The sequence below is a fragment of the Corapipo altera genome, unplaced genomic scaffold (assembly GCF_003945725.1).
Source record: "Corapipo altera isolate COAL_440 unplaced genomic scaffold, ASM394572v1 65, whole genome shotgun sequence".
In the NCBI taxonomy this organism is placed as follows: Eukaryota; Metazoa; Chordata; class Aves; order Passeriformes; family Pipridae; genus Corapipo; species Corapipo altera.
Window position 1 is genome coordinate 459,544 of NW_020884891.1, and position 21,400 is coordinate 480,943.

At 42.8% G+C, this 21,400-nt stretch overlaps 1 long non-coding RNA gene across 7 annotated transcripts in view; it reads right to left on the reverse strand.

Moving 5' to 3' along the window:
• Positions 1 to 321: 321 nt before the first annotated feature.
• The window catches only part of LOC113948094, an 86,173-nt gene continuing 65,094 nt past the window's right edge, over positions 322 to 21,400 (reverse strand). For 3 of the 7 annotated variants that reach the window (XR_003527988.1, XR_003527985.1, XR_003527987.1), the window contains 2 exons: positions 10,429 to 10,685; positions 7,845 to 8,714 (listed from right to left, as the gene is read on the reverse strand). This is a non-coding gene — a long non-coding RNA (uncharacterized LOC113948094). Of the gene's footprint in view, positions 1,350 to 1,775; positions 8,715 to 10,428; positions 10,686 to 21,400 lie in introns of those variants that run through there. The other 4 variants (XR_003527989.1, XR_003527991.1, XR_003527990.1 and 1 more) reach the window with 4 other exon arrangements.

Consider the following 21,400-nt stretch of genomic DNA (forward strand, 5'->3'; position numbering starts at 1 on the left):
TCCTCCTCATTTTAGGGGCCTGTTTATCCTTCAGGTAAATATTTTCTCTTATATGAATTTCCCCAGTTAAGATTAGTTTGCAAAATGGACCCAGAGGAATCTATATGTGCTGATATTCCCTGGTTTCTCATGGCTTCCCAGTTTGGTTGTAACCATGGTGCTGCTGGATTTCTCATGGCTGCATGGCACAATGTGTATCTCATTATTCCTGGCAGCTTTGAATAGCTTTTATGTAGCTGTAAAAATAATTTACATTTCTTGAGCATCTGAAATAAAGATAAAATAGAACTATGACATCGTGAGCTGGAGGTTTGATGCAAATTTATTTATAAATATAAATCACATTTAGAATGCAAAATTACACGAACATCTTCTACAAATTGCCCATATCATAAAGAAATTATTTCTTTCCTTTTTTTAAGGATAATACCTTAACATATTATCTATATATTAGTGATGTAAATGGAAACTCAGGAGAAAATCCAAAGTGACATTTGGGTGCCCTGTGCTGCTGATGAGATCAGTTATACGACAAAGAATTTTTTCAGTTCTATATCACTGACTTGAAGTTGCTCCACCTCACCTCCATCAGCTGCTCCTGGCCTGGGATGAAATTCCAGCCCTTCTGAAGTCACTTGGGTGCCAAGGGATGTCCAGGAATCACAGTGACATCACAAGTCCATCTCACAGTGCTCCTGTGCCCACATCACACCCTCTCCCCAAACACCTGGGCCAGAAGTTCTGTTATTCAAATATTCCAGAATAACATCCCCGGGAAAGCCCAACTACTTGTATCTAATTCCAGTAATCTCAAGCATCACAAATCCAGGGGTTTTCACTGTCTTTTGGGATTTCAAAATGGTATAAAGTGTATTTTTGAAAGTGGGATACAGGTGATGGGGGTTTCCTGGCTATAAAGCTCCTCTGAGCCAATAATGTAACTAACAGTAGTTCTTTGGATTTCAAAACAAGCACAGATTTTGAACACAAACAAGGCTTCATCAAATCACTTTTACAAACTCTGATAATTTCTCTCTGCTCTAATCTCAGGTTTTTCCTTTTAGTCCCTTCTGGGGCTTGGTTAGTTTAACACTGTCTCCTCTAACACAAGATCTCTGCTCCGGGAAAAAACTCAGTGGTTGTTTTCTGGATTTTCCAATAAATAATCCATATGAGGTCTCAGTTTTGATGAACAATTTTAGTATAATATTTCTTCTACTTGGTGGAAGTGACGTCCAAACCATCTCAGAAATCTCCATGCTGCTCATCCTTCTGCCACACGGAATTCTCCACTGAACAGTCCTATTCCCATTGCACCTTATCCCCTCAAAAAGGGAGAGAATTGTTTCCTAAGGGAAAAAAAAAGGCATAAAAATATTACCAACCAAAACCCTACTCTTTTTTCAATTCTACTTCCACATTGATGTTAAATACAACTCTGAAATCAAAAGTAATACAGAAAATTACTTTTCCTTCAGTCAGAGCAGTTCCACAAGGTGTTTGCTCCCCTGAGCCTCTGTAATTCACACCATAAAATCACAGAATCATTAAGTTTGGAAAGATCTCCAAGATCACCAAATCCAACTTTCAGCTGAATGTCCACTAAACCCTATCATCCACATTTCTGAGACTCTGCTCATTGTTTTACTTATAAAAGCATCCAGCTGCATTTTGCTATGTCGTTTTTTTTTAATTCCACCTTCTGAGTAACTACAGAGGAAAGAAACTCCGGGACTACAATTAAAAAATTCATAAAATGATCCTCTGGAATTTACCAGGTTAGAAACTTTCTGTCAGTGTTTTTAACCATCCCACAAAACTCCTTAGAAAACACGTAATTTTTGGTTCAGTACCATGAACAACCTATAACACAAGTAAAGTGGATATTCTAGTGGATGAACACTGAGGACACATTTCTAATTTTATACATTTAGTTTATCAGAAAGACAGGACATTTTCTAGCCAAGTATTTATTCATCAACATACTCAGAAGGTGCCACGGTGTTGTGGGCAGAAAAAAGTCATATTCCCTGAAATCACATTAATTTGGGCATTTGGAGGGCACAAACATCTACTCCAAAGAGCAGGAGAGTGATGGCTGTGGATGCTCAGCTTTGCATCCTGGCTGGGACTGGACCAGCTCCATCCATCAGGGCATTGGAACGATGGAGAAATCAAAAATGAAAAGGAAAAAAGGAAGGTGTACAGATAAGAAAAGTCCTAATTAAGAAGAGCCAAGTTAACTGGAGACTGGTTTAACGAATGTAGAATAGTTTTACACCTCAGGAGGGAATTGTGCTGTTACAACCTCAGGCAGGGCCTGAGCATTTAAGTGCTCCAGTCCCACGGCAGACAACTGGATTTAAGCCCCTCTTTAAGGACCTTTAAGGACGAGGCTGGGCCAGGATGGTTTGCAAGATCTCTACAAAAGCACAACCTTCCATTCTCCCAAACCATATGGGTTTGACTTCCCATATGGAGTGACAAAATAAAAATATAGGTTAAAAATAGCTCTCAAAAAAATGCACTGGCTGAAGGCTGTTTCCTGTGCCACAATTTGATTAGCCTTGTGTTTTATTTCTTCAGCAGCGATTTCAATTTATCTCCGATTTGGAGCATGAAAAGCTGCTTTTATAGTCGTGAGCAGAGGAGAAAAAGGCATCCGGGAAGCAAATATAGAGAGCTCTTCTGGCTTTATAGGAGCTGCAGGAACAAGTAGAATGATTTTAGAGCAGCAGCAAACAAAGTGGTGCTGGGAGATGATCTATCTTTGCAATCTGTATTTAAGTTCGCTGTCAGTCCCTGTGAGAGTGCAGAGCATTAAAAATTCTGTGCAGCTCCGAAGTAACCTAAAGGAGCCAAAAATTGTCAGAGCAGAAATCCCCTGTGCAGAGGGATCCGTGCCAGCACGGCTCCCACCCCGCCCGGCGCCGCGGCCGAGCGGCTCCCTGACAGCTCCTTCTGGCCACCAAAGAGGAGCTGGAGGAGCCGCTCCCGCGGCGTTGACGGATGGTATGGAACACAAACATTCCCATTTGGGCTCTGCTGGAAGGTGCCTTCGTAAAAAAAATCATGGATTTATTTAGGGGTTTTTTTTAAGGGGAAAAAAAATCCCAGCCGCGCCTCAAATCCTGCGTTCGGTGTTGGGCTCCTCATGACAAGGATGACTCTGAGGGGTTGGAATGTGCCCAGGGAAGGGAACAGAGCTGGGGAAGGGGCTGGAGCACCAGGAGCAGCTGAGGGAGCTGGAGGGGCTCAGCCTGCAGAAAAGGAGGCTCGGGGGGGGCCTTCTCACTCTCTGCAACTCCCTGACAGGAGGGTGTATTTAGCTGGGGGTCGGTCCCTTCTCCCCGATAACAAGTGACAGGATGAGATGAAATGGCCTCAAGTTGACCTAAGGAAGGTTTAGATTGTACATTAGGGGAAATTTCATCACAGAAAGGGTTGTCAAGGCCTGGCACAGGCTGCCCAGGGCAGTAGTGGAATCACCATCCCTGGAAGTGTTCAAAAACTGTGTGGATGTGACCCCCGGGGACATGGTTTAGTAGTGAACATGTGGGTGGCGCTGGATGATGGTTGGACTCGATGATCTTAAAGGTCCTTTCCAACCTTCATGATTCTATGATTCTGTGATTCTAAATTCCTTCCCAGCTCAGCTGGGGCAGGGAACAAATCATCAGCCAAGCACCTGGAGATCTGCTGGTGGCATCCAAGACCTGAAACCTCTGGCTTTGCAGAAGGAGAGAAGATCAGTCTTGGTGGAGCCTCCTGCTACCAAGGAAGATGTTTGTTACGATTTGAAGACTCAAGAAGTAAATGGCACAGCTGCCCTTCCCAGGGATTACCTTCCCCCCCTGTTGGCATTGGACAACAGCTGGGGGATGGCACCATGGCATGAACACGTCAACATTCCTCAACAGCAGCTGGACCTGGACCAGACACCCCATGGAGGTTTTGTGTGCTGGGTTTGAGACTGACACAAGGCAGCTCAACAAGGATCCTTCCTTTGGGATCTGCTCTGAAGCTCCTGCGACTCCAGAAGTTACCTTGAATTCCTGGGCTTCTCTGCTCCCTGCTTTATGTTGCTGCCTGAGGTTGGAGATCAGGATTTAATCCCCATCCATGCTCCAATGGCAACATGAGCACAGGCAGCTGTCATTTATTTCTCTGGTCTTGCAGCTCTGCCCAGACCTCACCCACCTGTGTCACCTTCAAGACCCCACGGGGGGTAACTGTCCATTACAGACATATTTCTCATTATTTGTGTCTTTTGCCAAAATGAGTAAAGAAATAAATTCATAGCTGATAGACAATGGAAAAAAAATCATGTTTAACTTGCAAGGATGATGGAGAAAGTCACGTCTTGCTTTTCCAGCATTTCAGTTTTCCCACATCCGTGAGTCTGCCTGGCTTAATGCAAATAAGTGTGGATTTCCTGCAGACTCTGACCTTACTTTAATAGCACACACTCTGGGACAGTTTGTGTCCCGTTTCTGCATTAATATTTGTTGCTGTGGGTGAAAAAGTGGAATAAAACTAAGAAATAATGCTGTTTACAAGCAAACAGTGCCCCTCTGCTTGGCACCGGAGGAGACAGCGAGGGCTGGTGGGGTAGGGAAGACCAAGTCCTGGCTCTGATTCAGCCCAGAAGGAATGAAGAACCAGCAAAGGGCTAATCCCTCCACTAGGCAGGAATCTGGAGTGAGAAAAAACAGCCAGACCAATGGACAGGGTCCTGCTCTGGGCACTGGTCAGGCTTTGGACACACATCTCCACACCACAGAACAACATCTGCCAGAGTCTGGCATAAAGTTCTTCTATTTGATAATTTTCTCTCTTTCACCACTTTGTTAAAGCTCTAGGAATGACTTTTCCAATCTGAGCAAAAGCTCTACACTTCCCCTTAAAAGTGATTTTTGTAATCTAACAAATATTAAAATCCAAAGAGAGAAAATAAAAGATATCTAGAGTGGGAAGAGGCTGAGCTTCAAAAGCTTTGGAAGAGAAAGGATTAGAAACCAGCAAACCAGCTTTTCTCTAAAGAATTTATAGAGGGAAAAAAAAAAAGAAAACACTTTGGAAACAATTATTGACAAAGTTCGAAGTATTTGGTGCCCTTTGCTTTGGTAAGATAAGGGGCAACAAACAGCATCCATAGTCATGAGGAGTCGGCCCAATTACTTCTGTCAGCAAATCTAATTTTACAAAACATATTTCTGCTGGGAAGAACACTTTCCTTGCTTCAAATTCCTTTTTACATTGCTAATAAGTCTCTTAGCAGTAGATTAGAAGAGCCTCTTCAGCCAGGAACAGGCGGATGGCCCTGAGCGCAGCCAGAGGTCTCTTCTCCGGAAAAACATGATTGAAGCCGAGGAGAATTTCGCCTGAGGAGGTTCCCTGCAGGTGTTTGGTCCCGTGTCTGTAACCTGTGTTGTTACAGAAGCTGTTAATGATTAGGATTATTGCACTTACAGCCTTCAGAAACATCATCTAGGGCTGTTCTGACCCTTTTCCCTCTCCTGACATGTGGAAATCAAGAGGGGGTTTTTAAGACTCCGTGTCCAGAGAGTAGAGCAGAGCCCACCTGCCTGACAACCTGTGCGAGGCTCACAAACCTTCCAAAGGTGGCCAAAATGATCCCAAACCTGTGTGAAACCCTGCCACCTGCTGAGTCAGGTAAACCCTTTAAGGCAATATAAATTCAGAAGGATTTAATTTCAGTAAAAAAATGATGGATGAGAGATGAAGATGACCAAGGACAGCCCTCTCTGGGTGGCACCGATGGGTCCCACTTTCCCCAGCTCCAGATGTTTCCCAAGGAGATGCTGAAAAGCCCGTGGCTGTGCTCTCTGGAGGGGAACAGCAGGAGCTGCACTGAGGCAGGAAGATGAGCAGTGGGCACAAGAGACAAACAGAGAATTAAAACTTTTTGACACATCACAAGAACAACCTGGAAAAAAAAATTGTAGTCTCTTTGTGGATAAATACAATTTTGTCAACTCTGCTGAAGGCAATGAGAAGCCTCAGGCTGCTTTTGGCACCTCACCTGCACCTGGAAAATAAATGCAGTGTCTTGATTCCCCCAGAGAAATGGTCACTTATGCAAAGAAAACAATGGAGAAAAGGATCAGCTTCCAGCTTTTCTGGGCAACTCCGATTTGTACCTGGGCACCTCACTGAAGAACAGAGATTGGAGGTGTCCTTGGCCATCCCAGAAATTATAAAAAAGTATCTGAATCTAATTCCTGCACATGGAAAATGGGCTAAATTCATTAAATCAAATTATTCCATTTCAGTTCCTCGCTTTCCACAATTTTTTTGTTTCAAAGGCTTTGTGGCAATTAATGTCAAAGAGCTAAGTACATATTTTCTTGTGCTATGTGGAAGATGATGTCAGGCAGTGATGGGAGTGAAACACTGACTTTGTACAACTGTTTGCACCTCTGATAGGATTGACTCACATTGGGAGATTATAGAAAATGCATTCTGTGATTATATACCCCCCAAGAGGCCCCATGGAGGTGAGATTATGCAACTCACACTGTTATTTTACCAGGAAAAAAATGGACTAAGTAAATAAAAAAGCTGCAGGATGTGACTTCATCGTGCACTGTTGACACCTGCTTATATGATTTAAAGGATGTTACTAAGAATATCAGAGTTGCTAATGTAAAAGATGAAGAAATCAGAGGTCAATAATATAATAATAAATATTAGCATAGGTTTCCCAAGGCCAGGAGTGCCTGAAATGGTAATTGGAATTATGATTTCGCTCTTGAATTATGTGCTACTGAAAATACTTTGGTCGCTGCTGCTTTCCTGGAACTGCTCCATTAAAGCCAAACAGAGACACTCTCCGATCCTTCTTAATCCAAGAAATAGTGTCAGCTTTTCCTAAGGATGCTTTTTCTTTCATGTGGGCACCCACCTCACCCTGTGCATTAAGTTGTGTTAGAGGGAGGTGTTGGGCTGCGGGGATGTGGTTCCTACAGCTCCAGGTGCTGCCCTGAGGATACAGCATCTCAACTCTGTCATCCGTGTTGGATATCCCAGGGTAAGGTAGAAAACCAGGAAAAATTCCTCATAACTGCACTGCAGGCACAAAGGAAGCATCTAAACCCTCCTCAACCACAAGCCACTTCCCTATGGGACACCAGAATAAAGTGCTCTCAAAATGCATTAATGCAATAGGCAGTAGATTAAATTTGATGAAAGACTGGTCCAAACAATGTGGTTTCAATTGACAAAATACCTGCAGCTCACAGTACTATTTACAGCACCACTGAATTACCCTGGACACACAGAAGACACACAAAAAAATGCGGCTAGAGCTTTAGAATAATTCATTTAGGGGTTATCTGGCAACACCTTGTGCAGCAAAAAATCAGCCCAGCAGCCAGGCTGGTGCTGAGGGGAAATTCCAGAGGGCAAGGGGCTGGCAGTGGCTTTAAAGTCATTCTTCACCTGCTTCCCCACCTCCTCCAGCCCTCCCTACAATGAATTTATCCCAGAGGGGTCTGAAAGTCAGTAACTGGAGTTGCTGGGTGCTGACTGTGGTACCTGGGGATTCCTGGCGGCTGCCGCGCACGGCTTGGGAAGTGCTGCTAAATCAGATTTTTACAGGGAAAAAAACCCCCACCATCTAATCCTGTAATGCTGTCTGAATACTGTTGGGCTGTTTGCCTTTAATGCCTCTAACTCCTTGCTGATGGGCAGCTCACAGGAGTCATGTTTGAGCTGGTGTCTGATGCTGGAACGCTCCGTGCAGAGAAATCCGGATCCACCACGAGTGTTTCAACACGGTTACGCAAAAGTCTAAAATTAGGTCATAAATTATATAATCCTGCAAGGAAACAACGAATTTAATGACTATGCCAAACCAGAGATAAAAGCTGAGGAAGGAAATAGCATCTTGCTCATTAAATATTAAGGATCAGATCCTTCAAACATTTTTCCAGTGATGAACTCTGTGGGAGTTTGGCATCTGTATTTGTGTGTGTTCTATAGAATGTGCTTATACATCATATACAAGTGCTGGATGTGATTTATGGAGCACACACACATAGTAAGTATATTTATAATGCATAAATACACTCCATCAAGAGCAGAGAAGGTGATTAGTGAGAGTTTCCTAAGAGGTTTAATCAGATATTTTGATGGCTTGTTTCCAGTGTTCCTCCAAAGGCATTTTTCATCACGGGGTGCTGGGAAGGAGCAGGTAGAGGCACCTCCTTTCACACTTACAGCAGCAGCAGATATCACAGAGCAGCTCTGCATCCTCAGTGGGATTGAAAAACTCTGGGAAATAAGAAAGATTACCAAGATATAACAATAGATTTGAAAATTCCCTACAACCTGTGAATCCCTCCCCTAGTGCTGCTGTGCCCCAGCCTTTCTCCAAACCTTTCACAAGGCACATCTGGTTTGATCTGTTTGAATTAACACAGGGCCAGGTCTTGTGCATATTCCCTGGAAAGTTTGAGGTGATTCCCCTGGGACTGATGGCTGTGCTGATGTCCTGAGTATGTTAATGAGACGGAATGGGAATCTCTGATGGAAAAAGGCAGATTGTGCTCCAGTCCTTGCTGTCGTCAAAGCCTCTCTGATAACCATGTCCTTTTCTTCAAAGATTGGAGTCATTTGTGGATTGACTACATAATCCTTGTGCTGAAGCCTGGGAAAACTGCTGTTGATGCCCTTGGCAAATTCTTAGCCTAAAAAAGCATGAAAAAGAGGACCAAGTAATTTCAATTCCATAAAATACATTAAATGCAACACACAGGTATGTAAATGGGAAACTCCATAACTGTAATTTGCCCATTTAGAGCCTGATCTAAAGGCTATAAAAGTTAATTTGAAATCTTTTCATTGATTTTAATGGCCTTTAGATCAGGCCCATATTATTCACTGCATATCATGTTTGTTTCAGTGCAATACTGTATTTATGTAAAATGTGAATTATGCAGATTATAACACATACAGAGCCACTGCTTATTGTGCAAGGGCAAAGCTTGTGAAGTTATTGCCTTTAACAACACACACAAAATATTAAAAAAATCAAAATAAAGTCCCAAATAACGATTAGACTTTTTAAAAGCGAGATCTAAAAAAATGAGGAGGCCTTCTTTTCGTTAGACACTAATACAACCTAAATGTATTTTAAGCATCATGAAATCCAAATGGAATTTCTCACAATTCCTCATTTCCGACTGCAGCAGCACAACAAAAAAATTACATGTAAATGATTCAAAACCTCTTGAAGAAAGAGCATTTTTTTTTTTTCTAATTTGGGGAAAGAAAAAAAAAAAAAGGTTTCAACCCAAGCTCAGCAAGGGATAACAGCATTACAGTCTGTGCACGGAGAATTTAGCCCTCATAATTCTAAATCCTTCTCAAACGCTTTATTGCTATAAGGTGGCTCATACCAGTCTCTACACAACAGGACTCCCATAGCATTAACCATGAGAGATAGGCTTCCAGAAAGAAACTATAGCAAAGTAATTGTAAATCTCTAATGATGCATAAAACCAAGCTGAATTGGTCCTGAATTCTCAGCATAAAAGAAATGAACCATCAGAAGAACCAATTCTGGTGGCAGTATAACACAGCCCAGTGTGGGAACTGTTTATGGGGTTTGCTGCAGTGGAAATATTCCTGCTAATATGCAAGTGATAGGAATTCATTAAAAATGCCCCAATGCTGCAAGATCTTGTGATGCCACATGTGACATTAAAAACAACTCGTTAGCCAAAAAGAAAATCTCCTCTGTACCAGAACAGTTCCCTGCCCATCCCAGTCACTGCCAGATTTCTGTACCATGAACTCGGTGGGTCCTGCAGGGTTTTAAACCCACCTTGCAAGATTTCCAGGTTTTGTGCACCGGGGTGGGTTCAGCTGCACCAAGCTGGGCTTTGTTGGAACTGTGCCTACCAAGACATGCCCAGGGGCTGCGTGGACAGAGCAGACTGAAGCCTCATCCCCCTCCCCTGCTGTGCCTGAGAGGACACCTGGGAGGGGACTTCCAGGGATGGCCTTCAAGGGGACATGAGCACAGGCAGTCAGGACAGGGCTGTCCCTGCTGGTGTGCCAACAGAAACCCAAAACCTCCTGTTTCCTCAGACAGTTTAGTCAATTCCTGCTGGATAAGCACCCAACAAAATAATTAAATTATATCATTTAATTAATTAATTATGCAAACCACAAACTCCAGCAATGAACCAGGCGCACTCCAGAGCCCTCAACGCACAAATCTGGATCATCACCCATTAATCCAAGACAACTTGCTCCAGAAGCAGATCAGATGGACAATCTGAGAGACCAGAAATCCCTTCCTCATGCCCAAACCAGAGGTCCCACATGTCTCCCCACACATGTCCCCACACGTGTCCCCACACAGCCTCACCCAGGAGCTCCAGTGGGGCCACAAACCTGATTTTTTGAGCTGAGAATCCGGTTGTACTTCATGTCTGGGACATCTCTGGCTCTTTTTCCACACTGCCAAGAGGTGTTGCAGGGCATGCTGCTTTTCCAGCACCAGGGCATCTGTCCACTGAGAACTAGATTGACAAGGCTGAAATGGTTGGGTTTGTCTGCTTGATCATTTCACAACTCTTCGAGCCAGACATCTGAGAGCTCGGCTGCATCATTGCACCGTGTCAACACTGGTGGAGGCACAGATTTGAAATCTGCATACGTGGACAAAAAAAGGGTGGATCTGAAATTAATTAACATTACCAGGCACTACCTAGAGAAATATTTACCCATAATAAGCATGCATCAAGGAATGTCACATTTACTGCGTGGTTTTTAGTGAAGCTGCAGTTTTTGAGGCTGGTAGGTGGGACTCCAAGGTTTAGCAATAACTTCTTGATTTATAAAAGCATTTTAAAGAACTCTCTTACCAAAAAGAAGAGAAAATATCACTGATTTAAAGTCAGATTAAAATGAAATGGAACGCAAGGGACACACTGGGGTTTTCTATGCTTGCAGTTGGCATCTCTCTGCACCCCACAGTATGTGTGAGTTATAAAACATCCCTTAACTATGTGTAGGTGCTACAACCTTATCTATAATCCCCATGGAAAGTATGGGAAGAAAAGGTAAACAATTTCACAAGGGATTAAAAAATAATAGTAAGAAGTGCATTGGTCTCACTCTGTTTTGACTGTGGTTTATGAAAAAAAGGGGAGAAATGAAGTTTTTCGTTAAATATCCTCCTTGTACACATATATAATGATAAAGGAATGGGGAAATCAAGGCAAGAGGGATGAAAGAAATTACCTAATTCCCACTTCTAAAAACTTCCTTCCCACTGGCGAGGTGCTGGCACTGTGACCATCTCTTATTTCCCTGTGACTTAGGGCTCCTACCCTGTGAGCAATTCATAGATGTTCATTTTGGAGATAAAAGTCCAACCTACTGGACCCATTGCCCAAAGGATCTCACAGCAGGAAATGCTCTCCAAGGTGCTCCATCCGACAGTTCTATATATTCCAAGGTACCTCCATTTTTCCCAATCAAAATCAGAACAACTCTAATTAAATATAAACAAGAAGCTAAAGTGAGATGAATGGTTTATAGGTGCTTCATCCTTCCCTGCATTGATTAATAGATAAAGAATTCCCCCCTCCACCAACTCAGCTGACAAACTCTGCTGTAATTATTCCTTGCACACGATGATCTGGAAGCACAGTCACTCCAGCAGGGACACTCCAACTCCCCCTACATACATTTTCTGCTGGTCGGCTGCACCCACCAGGTATTTACATTCCATTAGTCTTGTCTTTGTATTCAGAGTTTCTCAACACGGTTTTCACTCAAAATCAAAGCAGCAGTGGTCACCCTTGCATGCAATGCCATTATTTGTGAGCCAGGTTTGCAGTGTGGGCAGCGTCCCTGGGCCCTGCTAATTCCTGGTGCCCAAAGAACGGCTCTGTGAGTTTTATTTTTCCTTCTGTTTTCCAGGATGTTGTCACTCTGCTCTGTAAGTGAGCAGCAAATACAATTTTCTTTCACATATGGATGACACTTTGCTGAAACTGTGCCTTTGCCACCTCAAAATCAATGCCAAAATTGGTCCAGATGATGCCTGACCACTTGTGAAGCAGAGCACTACAAGAGGACACTGCAGGGGCTGCACCAGATGTTTTCTGGCCACCCTGGACCAGATAGAGCCACCCAGAGATGGGTTCCAACTTTTGGAGAATACACTGATTGAGCTTATTTTCAAGGAGTTAACTCTTAGAATAATGCAGTTATTAGAGTATGAACCAGCAGCAGGCAAGAGATGCATCTTAGTCTCATCCATTGATTACTCTACAGCTGAAGTTTTGCAAGGGGCATCCAGCCCTTGAGATGGATATCCCTGTGCTGGAAAAACGGAAATCAATAAATCTATTCAGAAAAACATAATTTCATTTTGCTTCTTAACCAGAAATTGAGATACACACATTTCTCTGACTTAAATATATCCTGTGTTACATAAGTAATTGTTTTGAACCCACTCTAGGACACAGTCAGAGACATGACTCCAATAACACATTATCAGTAAAACAAAGCAAAACAGTTTCATGTCCCTGCTGGGTTTGTATATACACTCTTAAATGAGCAGATTGTCTCGTTATCCACCCTGATCTGGTCATTGGATGCTGAGGCACAGCTGTCACAACAGGTGCCCGAGCGTCTCCCCCTTCATGGCACCGCGGTTGCTCTCTGGAGTTTGTTGTCAAATTCCTCTGGTGGCTTTGCTGTTCCCTGTCCTGCTCTTCCCAGGTTCATAATTACTTCTGAAATCATCCAGGGCTGGCTGACTCTGCATGTGATAAACCTTCATCTCGGGCATCAGTGCTTCTTCATAGGTTCATGTTGCACATCCCACCACAGGACACCAGTTTATCCATCAGTTTTGGCCATGGGCTTCTTATCTGGACCTTTCTCCATCTTTTTTGGTACCTCCAGTGACCATTTCTACTGCATGAAATGCCCAACATTGTGTTTCAGGAGATACTTTGGGACTATGCAGGGCTAGAGGCTGATTCCTCCACTAGATCAGATCATCTCCCCCCATGCCAAGCAACAGCAGGAGTCTCCAGTGACTTGAGAATTTCCATGGGCTCTTGTCCAACATTATATTTAACGAGAAAATTCTTTGAAAAATAACTTTTGTGCCCAAAGATATCACCTCCTCACTTTTGTTTCTCTTTAACATCCTTCACTGGTGGTTTGGAGTTCCCAAAATTGAGTGCAGAGCTCTCCCCTCCTGTTCCTCTCCTCTCACTGCAGATTTATACATCCCATTTTCCCACTGAGCTCAGTACTCACTGGGGATATTTTACTGCCCAAAATCCTGAGAGTTCTTCAATTATCAGCTCTGTGCCACTGTGCACTAACAAAGTTTATCTGATACTGCAGCATATCAAACATTCGTAGTTCTGGAACAAATGTTTTCTTAGCTGGAAGCAAATCCCCTCTGATGTTAAAGTACCTCCAAATAAAGAGACAATTTTATGTGATTTTTTTTTCCTTTTGTCTTCAAGGAATATATTGTAGATTGAGGGCAAAATATACACACTCCAACCTCTTTTATGTTTTGTAGACATCAGAATATAGGGCTTGATTTCCAAAGTGCTATAATCCATCAGTCTCACTGAATTCCAAAGGCTGGTGAGGGAGACAGATAGACAAAAAGCCAGCTGGGTAACCTGTATCAATGCCTTGAAGCACTGAAAGGATTGGACGAGTAAAAGCCAAAGATTTCTATAATTTTCCTTCAATAAAATTACAAAGGAGTGAGGAAAACATCCAGCTTTTGATTTGCAGAACAAATAGACTCAGTACACTACTAATACCAATTTTTTCTTCCTAAAACCCCGTAGTTAGGGGTTAAAACATGTATTTCTATCTCAAGTTTCATCCATTTGGGATTGAAATATATTTCCCCCCCTAACTTACCCTTCCAGCTCTCCCTTCCCTGTTTTACAACACAGTCCAACATCTACAGAAACAACACCTCCTTGAACTTGAGCACAAAGTATTACAAAAATCTTCAATGCATTGCCACCATTTTAATGCAATTTATCACTGAAAACCAAAACTAGAGGCAGTGTCAAGGGTTCATCCATATTTCTGTGGGTCAACTACACTTTAAGGAATTCATCCTCGATGTTGTTACACTTAACAGCTCTTTGGGTAGATTAATTATCATAAGGAGCTAAACTGACTGAAACTCTTGCTGTCTTGAAACTGAATAAATAATTCATCCTTCTCTTCCTTATTCTCCCACTTTTCCCATGTTACTTTAATATGAAGTAGTTATTGCTGGTGTTTGTGGCCTGACCCTGCCCAGGATGGGAAGTGTCCCAGGCTGGCATTTGATCCCTTGCTAAACCAAAATGGGAGCAGCTCATTTGCTCTGCTTGGGGTGAAAATATTTCTGAATTCAGGTACAGACTGATTTTAAAGAAAATATAAATCTACAACACATGCAAAGAAACTCAGAGAGGTCAAAATTGATTTGGGGAGAACCAACCAGAACAGAAAACCAATGTGCACAAAACCAGCAACGCAAAGAATGTCAAGGAGAGGAGCTTTGCCACAGCTTTTTTTATCTTTATTGGTTTTGGGGTTTTTTTGTTAGTGGTGGTGATCTCTTGGTTTGATTTGTTGGGGGTTTTTTCCTATATCTTGTTCTAATCCCTTTATTTTATGGCTTTACTTAACACACTTTCTCCAAAAATCATTGAGCAGCATAAAAGAAACCTCCATTTCTGCCCACCATTGCTGAAGGTAATGGAACACAATCCCTCCCGTGGTTCAAAAAGCAGGAGTTTCAAACCCACTCTCAGTTTCAGCTTTTCTATAGCTATAAAACCTCCAGGTTCCATATTATTAACCTCTGTCTATTCAAGCACCCCAAAAAGGTGGCTGTGTCACCTGCCCAACCTGAAGTTCAAGACCTTTCTGGCTGAGGAGACATTTTAGAGCATAATAACTACAGAAAATCCTTATCAAAGCTTGGGGGAGGGTTGGAATTACCAGTGGTTATCAGTCAATAATTGTTAGAGTAACTGATGGACAAGGGGTAACCCTTCCCATGCAATTCTGCTGTGGGAATGAGAAAAGCAGCTGGAAGGAATTCATAACAAGAACCTTGCAGAGCTCAGAGAAATGTGATGTATAAACAGATTATTTATTCCTGTGGCTATTGATGAGGAATGAACTGGATTTGGCATGTCTGGGAAATATCCCCACACTCTAAGCCATCCCAGCTCCCTGGGGCTCAAGGTAAAAACCTCCCCTGTAACTTAGGAGAACTTGGGAAAAAGAAAGCACTAAATATCTGGCTGGCTAGAAATACAGAGGTTGAACATTCCTCTTGCACATTTTTCATTTAATTAGTATTTCCTGCGGGTTTTCAGTGTAATGAGTCATTGATTATTGCAAGGAGTGCTTTGTAGGGTAAATTAATTCATTTAAGAGAAACAGTAAGACGCGTTAAGTAGCCAGATAAATAAATAAAAGGCAAAGTGTGTGGGTTGCAAGTCAGGCCCAGGGGAGCCCCATTTCTGTAAATCAGCTCCTCAGTGAGTATACCAATACCTGCCCTCCTCTTTCCTCCTCTTTACCTGCACCTACACCTTCTATAAAATATAGAATATCCCTATAGATAAAGCAAATATAACCAAAACTCAGTTCCCCTGTTGAAAATTACATTCACTGAGACAAGGTGATAGTTAATTACATGAGAAAATATATGCCAAAAAATGGATTTTCCATTTAATTTAGAGAAAACTTCTATCTGGTGCATGTTCATTTAGACTAATAAATGGCCTTTTTAAAAAGAAAACAAAGAAGGAAGAGTAAAATAACAACATTTATGGTTAAAAAGAAAAATCTTGATGTTTGGAGGGGCTGGTTGTACCTGTGAAATTAATCTTAAAATATGGGCATGGGACAAGACCGAAGATATTTAAGGATATATTACCTGGCTTTTCCCAGTGTTTCCAAAAAGATTAAATTCTCATGAAAAAGTCATTGAAACAAGAAACACGTTCAATGCAAACAAAGATGGAAAAGGAGTCACCTTCCTCCTTGGGACAGCTCTGATTTTTCTTCAGCTGAAGTTACATCAGGTATTTATCAATGTATTTATGCAGGATGTGGTTTATCCAACAAGTCAGCAAAGAGCAAATGTGCAGCTCGGTTTTGAGAATTACACACAGGGCAAAACTACACTAAAGCAACGATATAATCTCTCCTGACCTTGCCTTGAGACCAGTCCCACTGCCAACCAACTGGGGGCAGAAAGGATTTTACACTAAAATACCTTAGAGGTGGTGAGGTTATAGTTCATGGAGATCCCAAACTCCCTGCAGTGTTAAACTGTATAAATCCAGAGTAAATGTTGCCTCACATTTGGACTGCACACGGAGCTGCAGCATCCATGCCTATCTTGATGGTTTTTAATGCTGAGAAGGTTTCCCATCGTGCTGTGAAGCCTCATTTTGGCTCTGCAAGACCTGCCCTTTAGCCTTGGAAACTGAATTTTAGATGGCCAAAATTACGGCACGAACATCCAAGCACACAAAGGTAATAACCCCCTCAGTTTCCAAATATTTCTTCGATTCAAACCACAAAGAAAGAGATAAGAAGTACCTTTATATAGGAAATTATTCATAGAAATCACACTCTTAAGCGGGAGGAAACGCTAAATTCAAGAAATAAATTAGTCATCTATAATATGCACTCAGATCTAGCCTGAGATGTGCTATTAACTCATTTTAAGCTGCAAAACTCCAGGGACAAAAGCCACATTTTCCATGCTGGGACCTGCACAGGCAGATTTAAAGCCCATTAATGGTGTTCACCAAACACCAGCACTGTGAGATGGCCTCACTGAGCCAAGTCTGAGCCTTGACAGAGCACATTCCATCTGTCTGAGGTCCTGCTTGCAGCAGGGAGCAGTTATCAGGCTACAGAACAGCCGACTTAAAAGCTCAATTTAAAACAGGGCGTGTAAAAAGTAGCGAGGAGTCCTTTTCCTACCTGGAGATCCCTGTTTTCCCAAGAGATGGGTTCTAAGGAGCCATTGTGCATCATTTTCTGCTGGTCAATGAGCCAGTTCCCGAGCTGTCTGCAGTGGGGGACAGCCTGGGGGAAGATCTGCAGAGGAGTAACTCAGCCCTGCTCGCCGTGTCCGAGAGCATCTCCCGGGGAACATCTCCCAGGGAACACAGGGAGCTTGGGAAGTTTCATTCCTTGGCATGAAAAAAAAAAAATAATGACAAGAAACCTGCCTTTCCAACGTCAGCAAACAGGTGAGTGGGAACAGATCTACAAACTTTGGGGTCATTTCAACGACACAAATCTGTTTGTTTGACAGCACAAAGCTGGGGGGTGTCTCTGAGGAGAATGTAGAGATGGGAAGGCACTGGAACAAGTTGCTCCAGAGGAGTTGTGGTTGCCCCATCCCTGGAAGTGTCACTTGGAGCAGCTTTGTCTAGTGGAAGGTATCCCTGCCCATGGCAGGGGGTGGAAGAAGATGATTTTTAAGGTCCTTCCCAACACAAACCATCCTGTGATTCCATGATTTAGATTTTTGACTTTGGACTCATTAAAAGATGAAGTCGAAACGGTTGTTTACATTGAGCCTTTTTTTTCCCAGATCTGTTTGATTATTAAAAGTAATCATAGAACCATAGAATGGTTTGGGTGTGAAGGGACCTTAGAGATCATCTGATATCAGTATGCACTGGGAATATTCACAAAAAGAGCTGAGTTCTGCTCTATTATTATCTTGGTAAAATATTTTTTTATTTTCTTAAAGCTGCATATGTTGATCCTCGCAATACCTTACAAATAATGCATTTATCTATCATTTAAGCCACACATTATAATTTATAGGTTAGTTATTTTATTTTGGTGTCAATCAAAACGGGAACCTGTATGAAAGAGCTTAGATTCAGAGAAAGATTTTTCATGGTAAGCTTTAATAAACTCATGATGACATTATAAGAGCTATCACAGAAAAACCTGCCATCTAATAATAAGCTTGTTCCTGTTTATTTAAATGTTCCACCTTGTACATGTTTGTAAGAAATTAATCATTATAGCAGAGTTAAACCTACAGAAATAGGTAAGTGTGCTCTGGCTGAAACCAGCAGCACTGAGCTCTGCCTAACATGTGAGAAGTGGGTTTGGGATTTCAGCTCTTTCTATGGCAGAATCCAACATCCTTCTGCAGATGTGTGTGATGTTTTCCCAAATAACTCCTGTGTCAGGCAGGGTGGAGATGATCACCCAAGCCCTGTCCTCCCACAGCCCTGTTCAACCTGACCTGGAATGTTCCCAGAGTTGGGCTGTCCAACAGCTCTCTGGGCAGCCTGTTCTGGTGTTTTATCACCCTCACTGTAAAGTAATTTCCTCCTAAGCCTGTCTTGCCCTTACCCCACCAGGCTGGAAGCTCCAGTGGCTTCCAGCGGTCCCTGGAACACCCCCATGAGATGGTGGAGGTCCTGCAAGGCAGCTCTCTTGCATTCCACAAACTAAATTACATTCAAAATGTATTCATCAAAGCCATTGCTGAGGAAACAGCTCTCAACACCATGAACCCCAAAACATACCCATGTTCTCTGATCCCAGGGGAGCACAGTCATCCTGGCTGCTCCTCTCGCAGAGGCCAGGACAAAGCACAAGCCATCGACTCCTGGAGGTTGCACAAACACAACAACCACCCTCTGCCTGCTGTCTGTGCCATGGTGGTCAAACACTGACACTCCTTCCTGCCTCCCAAGCACATGGCAGAGCTCTGGAGCTGTTGATAAATGAGATTTCAGGACAGACTGTGCTGGATCTCAGATATTTGTGCTGGTAGTGCCATGTCCCGCTGTGCTCCAGCCAACCATGGCCATATGGACCAGTGGGAGCACCACTGGCTACATGTGCTGGTGGCCCTCAGGTCAGAGCTGGCAGCAGCACTGCCTGGCCTCCCTCCACGTGCCCGGAGCCACCCCCATAAATCACACACTGCAACACGTCTCCAACAGTCTGGAATCCATCCAGCTGGACCATGGGCACGGATCATCCACCTCTTGGCACTGTGGTGGAGGGCAAAGGCAGCACGAGGTGCCAAATGCTCTCCACGGGAAAGGGATGTTCCCAGTGGGAATGGGATGTTCCCTGCGGGAATGGGATGTTCCGTTGGAGCAGTACAGGGCACTGCAGCCCAAATCACCTCAAGACCTAAACAACCCCTGGTCTTTCCACCACCCTGTAGAGAAATGAGTCCACCTTAACTGGCATCAGCATTTCTGCATAGAGGCGGAAAGCAAAATTTCCTCTTTGAAAGAAGAAACCCCTCTCACACCCACCTCTTCCAGTGTTTTTTCCCCATCCAGAGCAAATTGGTGTTGTTTTCCTGAAGAAAGGAGCAGGTCAGCCTGTCTGATTCAGAAATATCATTTACCTCCTTCCCCCCTCATGGAAAACTCTTCAGTTTCTGCCACCACTAAACATACAAATAAATCAAGATATGATCTGCTAACACGTTCAAAAGGATGTTTGGCCAGAATATCTTTTTTTAGTTTCAAACATCAATTTCATTCCGTAATGAATACATATTTCGTCTCATAACATTTCATTTTTCATACATTTAGCAAAATTGCTTAACTGATACTATTTTTTCCCCCAAAACAGCTTTATTCCTACACTAAAAACATGCAAATCAAAGCCTTGCACTCTTATATAATGTGCAGAATTCCCTACTGTTGGTTCAATCGCTAAATTATAAAATATTCATAATAACTGTATTTTTTTTACAATATTAATTTGGTATCTTGTCTTTTTTATGAAAATCAGATGAAGATACAAGGACAGGATTTTACAGGTCCCTATATTTCCATTTTATTTTGCTCCCCTCTCCAGAGGGGACCCTCCCCAGCACCCACCACATACTCCACACGAAGAGAGCCTTATCAGAGACGGTGAGGCACATCCAGCCTCACTTCCTAAGCTTAATGCCCTTTGCAATTCTTGTCTGAGCAGTTGTTAGCTGAAGACAAGACGACTTATTTCTATTCATTCCCTGCATAATCCACCTCATGAATTCACACCTCACCTACCGCACATTCAAGGGCCCAGAAACACACAATATTTCCTACTGTGTGTTTTAAACCCACATCCTCCTGGAGACACGATAAGAGCTTAATAGCTTTGACACTGCTCTGTTTTCATATTCATGCATAAGTTATGGATACAGCAACAGATCAGCACTTCTTTGTGCTTGGCAGTGGCTCTGCTTCACTGCCTTAAACTGTCTGAGTCAAGGCCACGTTTTAATGCCATAGACGCCCCATTCAATACCAGTGTGACCACATTTTAAAAGCCACCCTGTACCACTTCATTGCCGCAGATGTCCTTTACATCTGGCAAAGGGCCGTTTCTCTGCATGTCAACAGTAATTCAGTTTAACAGCTGTCTCTTTTGACAAGCTTAGTGTCAGACTCTAAAATGACAGGGTGACAGTTTTCCTTTTCTTTAACAGAACGTAGTGCAAATTAACCGTTTGAGTGCAGGATCACCCAGCACCTCCCCAGTGCGGTTTTCAGAGTCAACGGAACAGGATTAGGAATTGTTGGTATTAACAACCGAAAAGGAAAACCTTTAGGGCCTAACACTGCACTGGACATGAGAATTTTTACCTGAAGTCTGGGTTTCAGCACCCAGAAAAGCTTAAATTGAGTTGAAATCGATGTCGGAGGCAAACGCTGGGAATTTGCAAACTGAAACGGGAAGTGATTTTCCTGAATTGCATAAAGACACAGGAGAATTTTCCACACAATTACAGAATCACAGAACATGCTGAGTTGGAAGGGACCTGTAGGATCACTGAGTCCAACCCCACAGGACCATCCCCAAGAGTCACACCATGTGTCGAGAGCATCAGCATTTGTTAGTGCAGCAACTACAGGAACCCTGAGTCTCAGCTTTCCAACAGCACTTAGTACACAAAGGTTTTCCCACAAATTTCAGGCACACAAAAGCACCTCAGCATAATTTCTGTAGGACTACAACTATGTCTGAGATAATACCGTATGTCCTAATGATTGAAACCTTTAGCACAAAAACCAGCTTGTGGACAGGAACAAAGTGCCACCGTGATTTATGAACCACAGCAAATGCTACAAAGACACTGCTTTCATCTGGTGCAAGAGTGAGCTTCATGAGGCTGTATTAGGTTCATGTAAAAATGAATTTAAAAATATAAACCTTACACTACATGTATTTAAACCACGTGCTGATATAAGGTATAAACTGAGCCACCTCCTTGTGTCCATGTTCTACCAGGGCTAAGCAGTAAGAACAAAGGTTGCCTCCCTGATACAGTTCTTGGCCAACCTCAAAG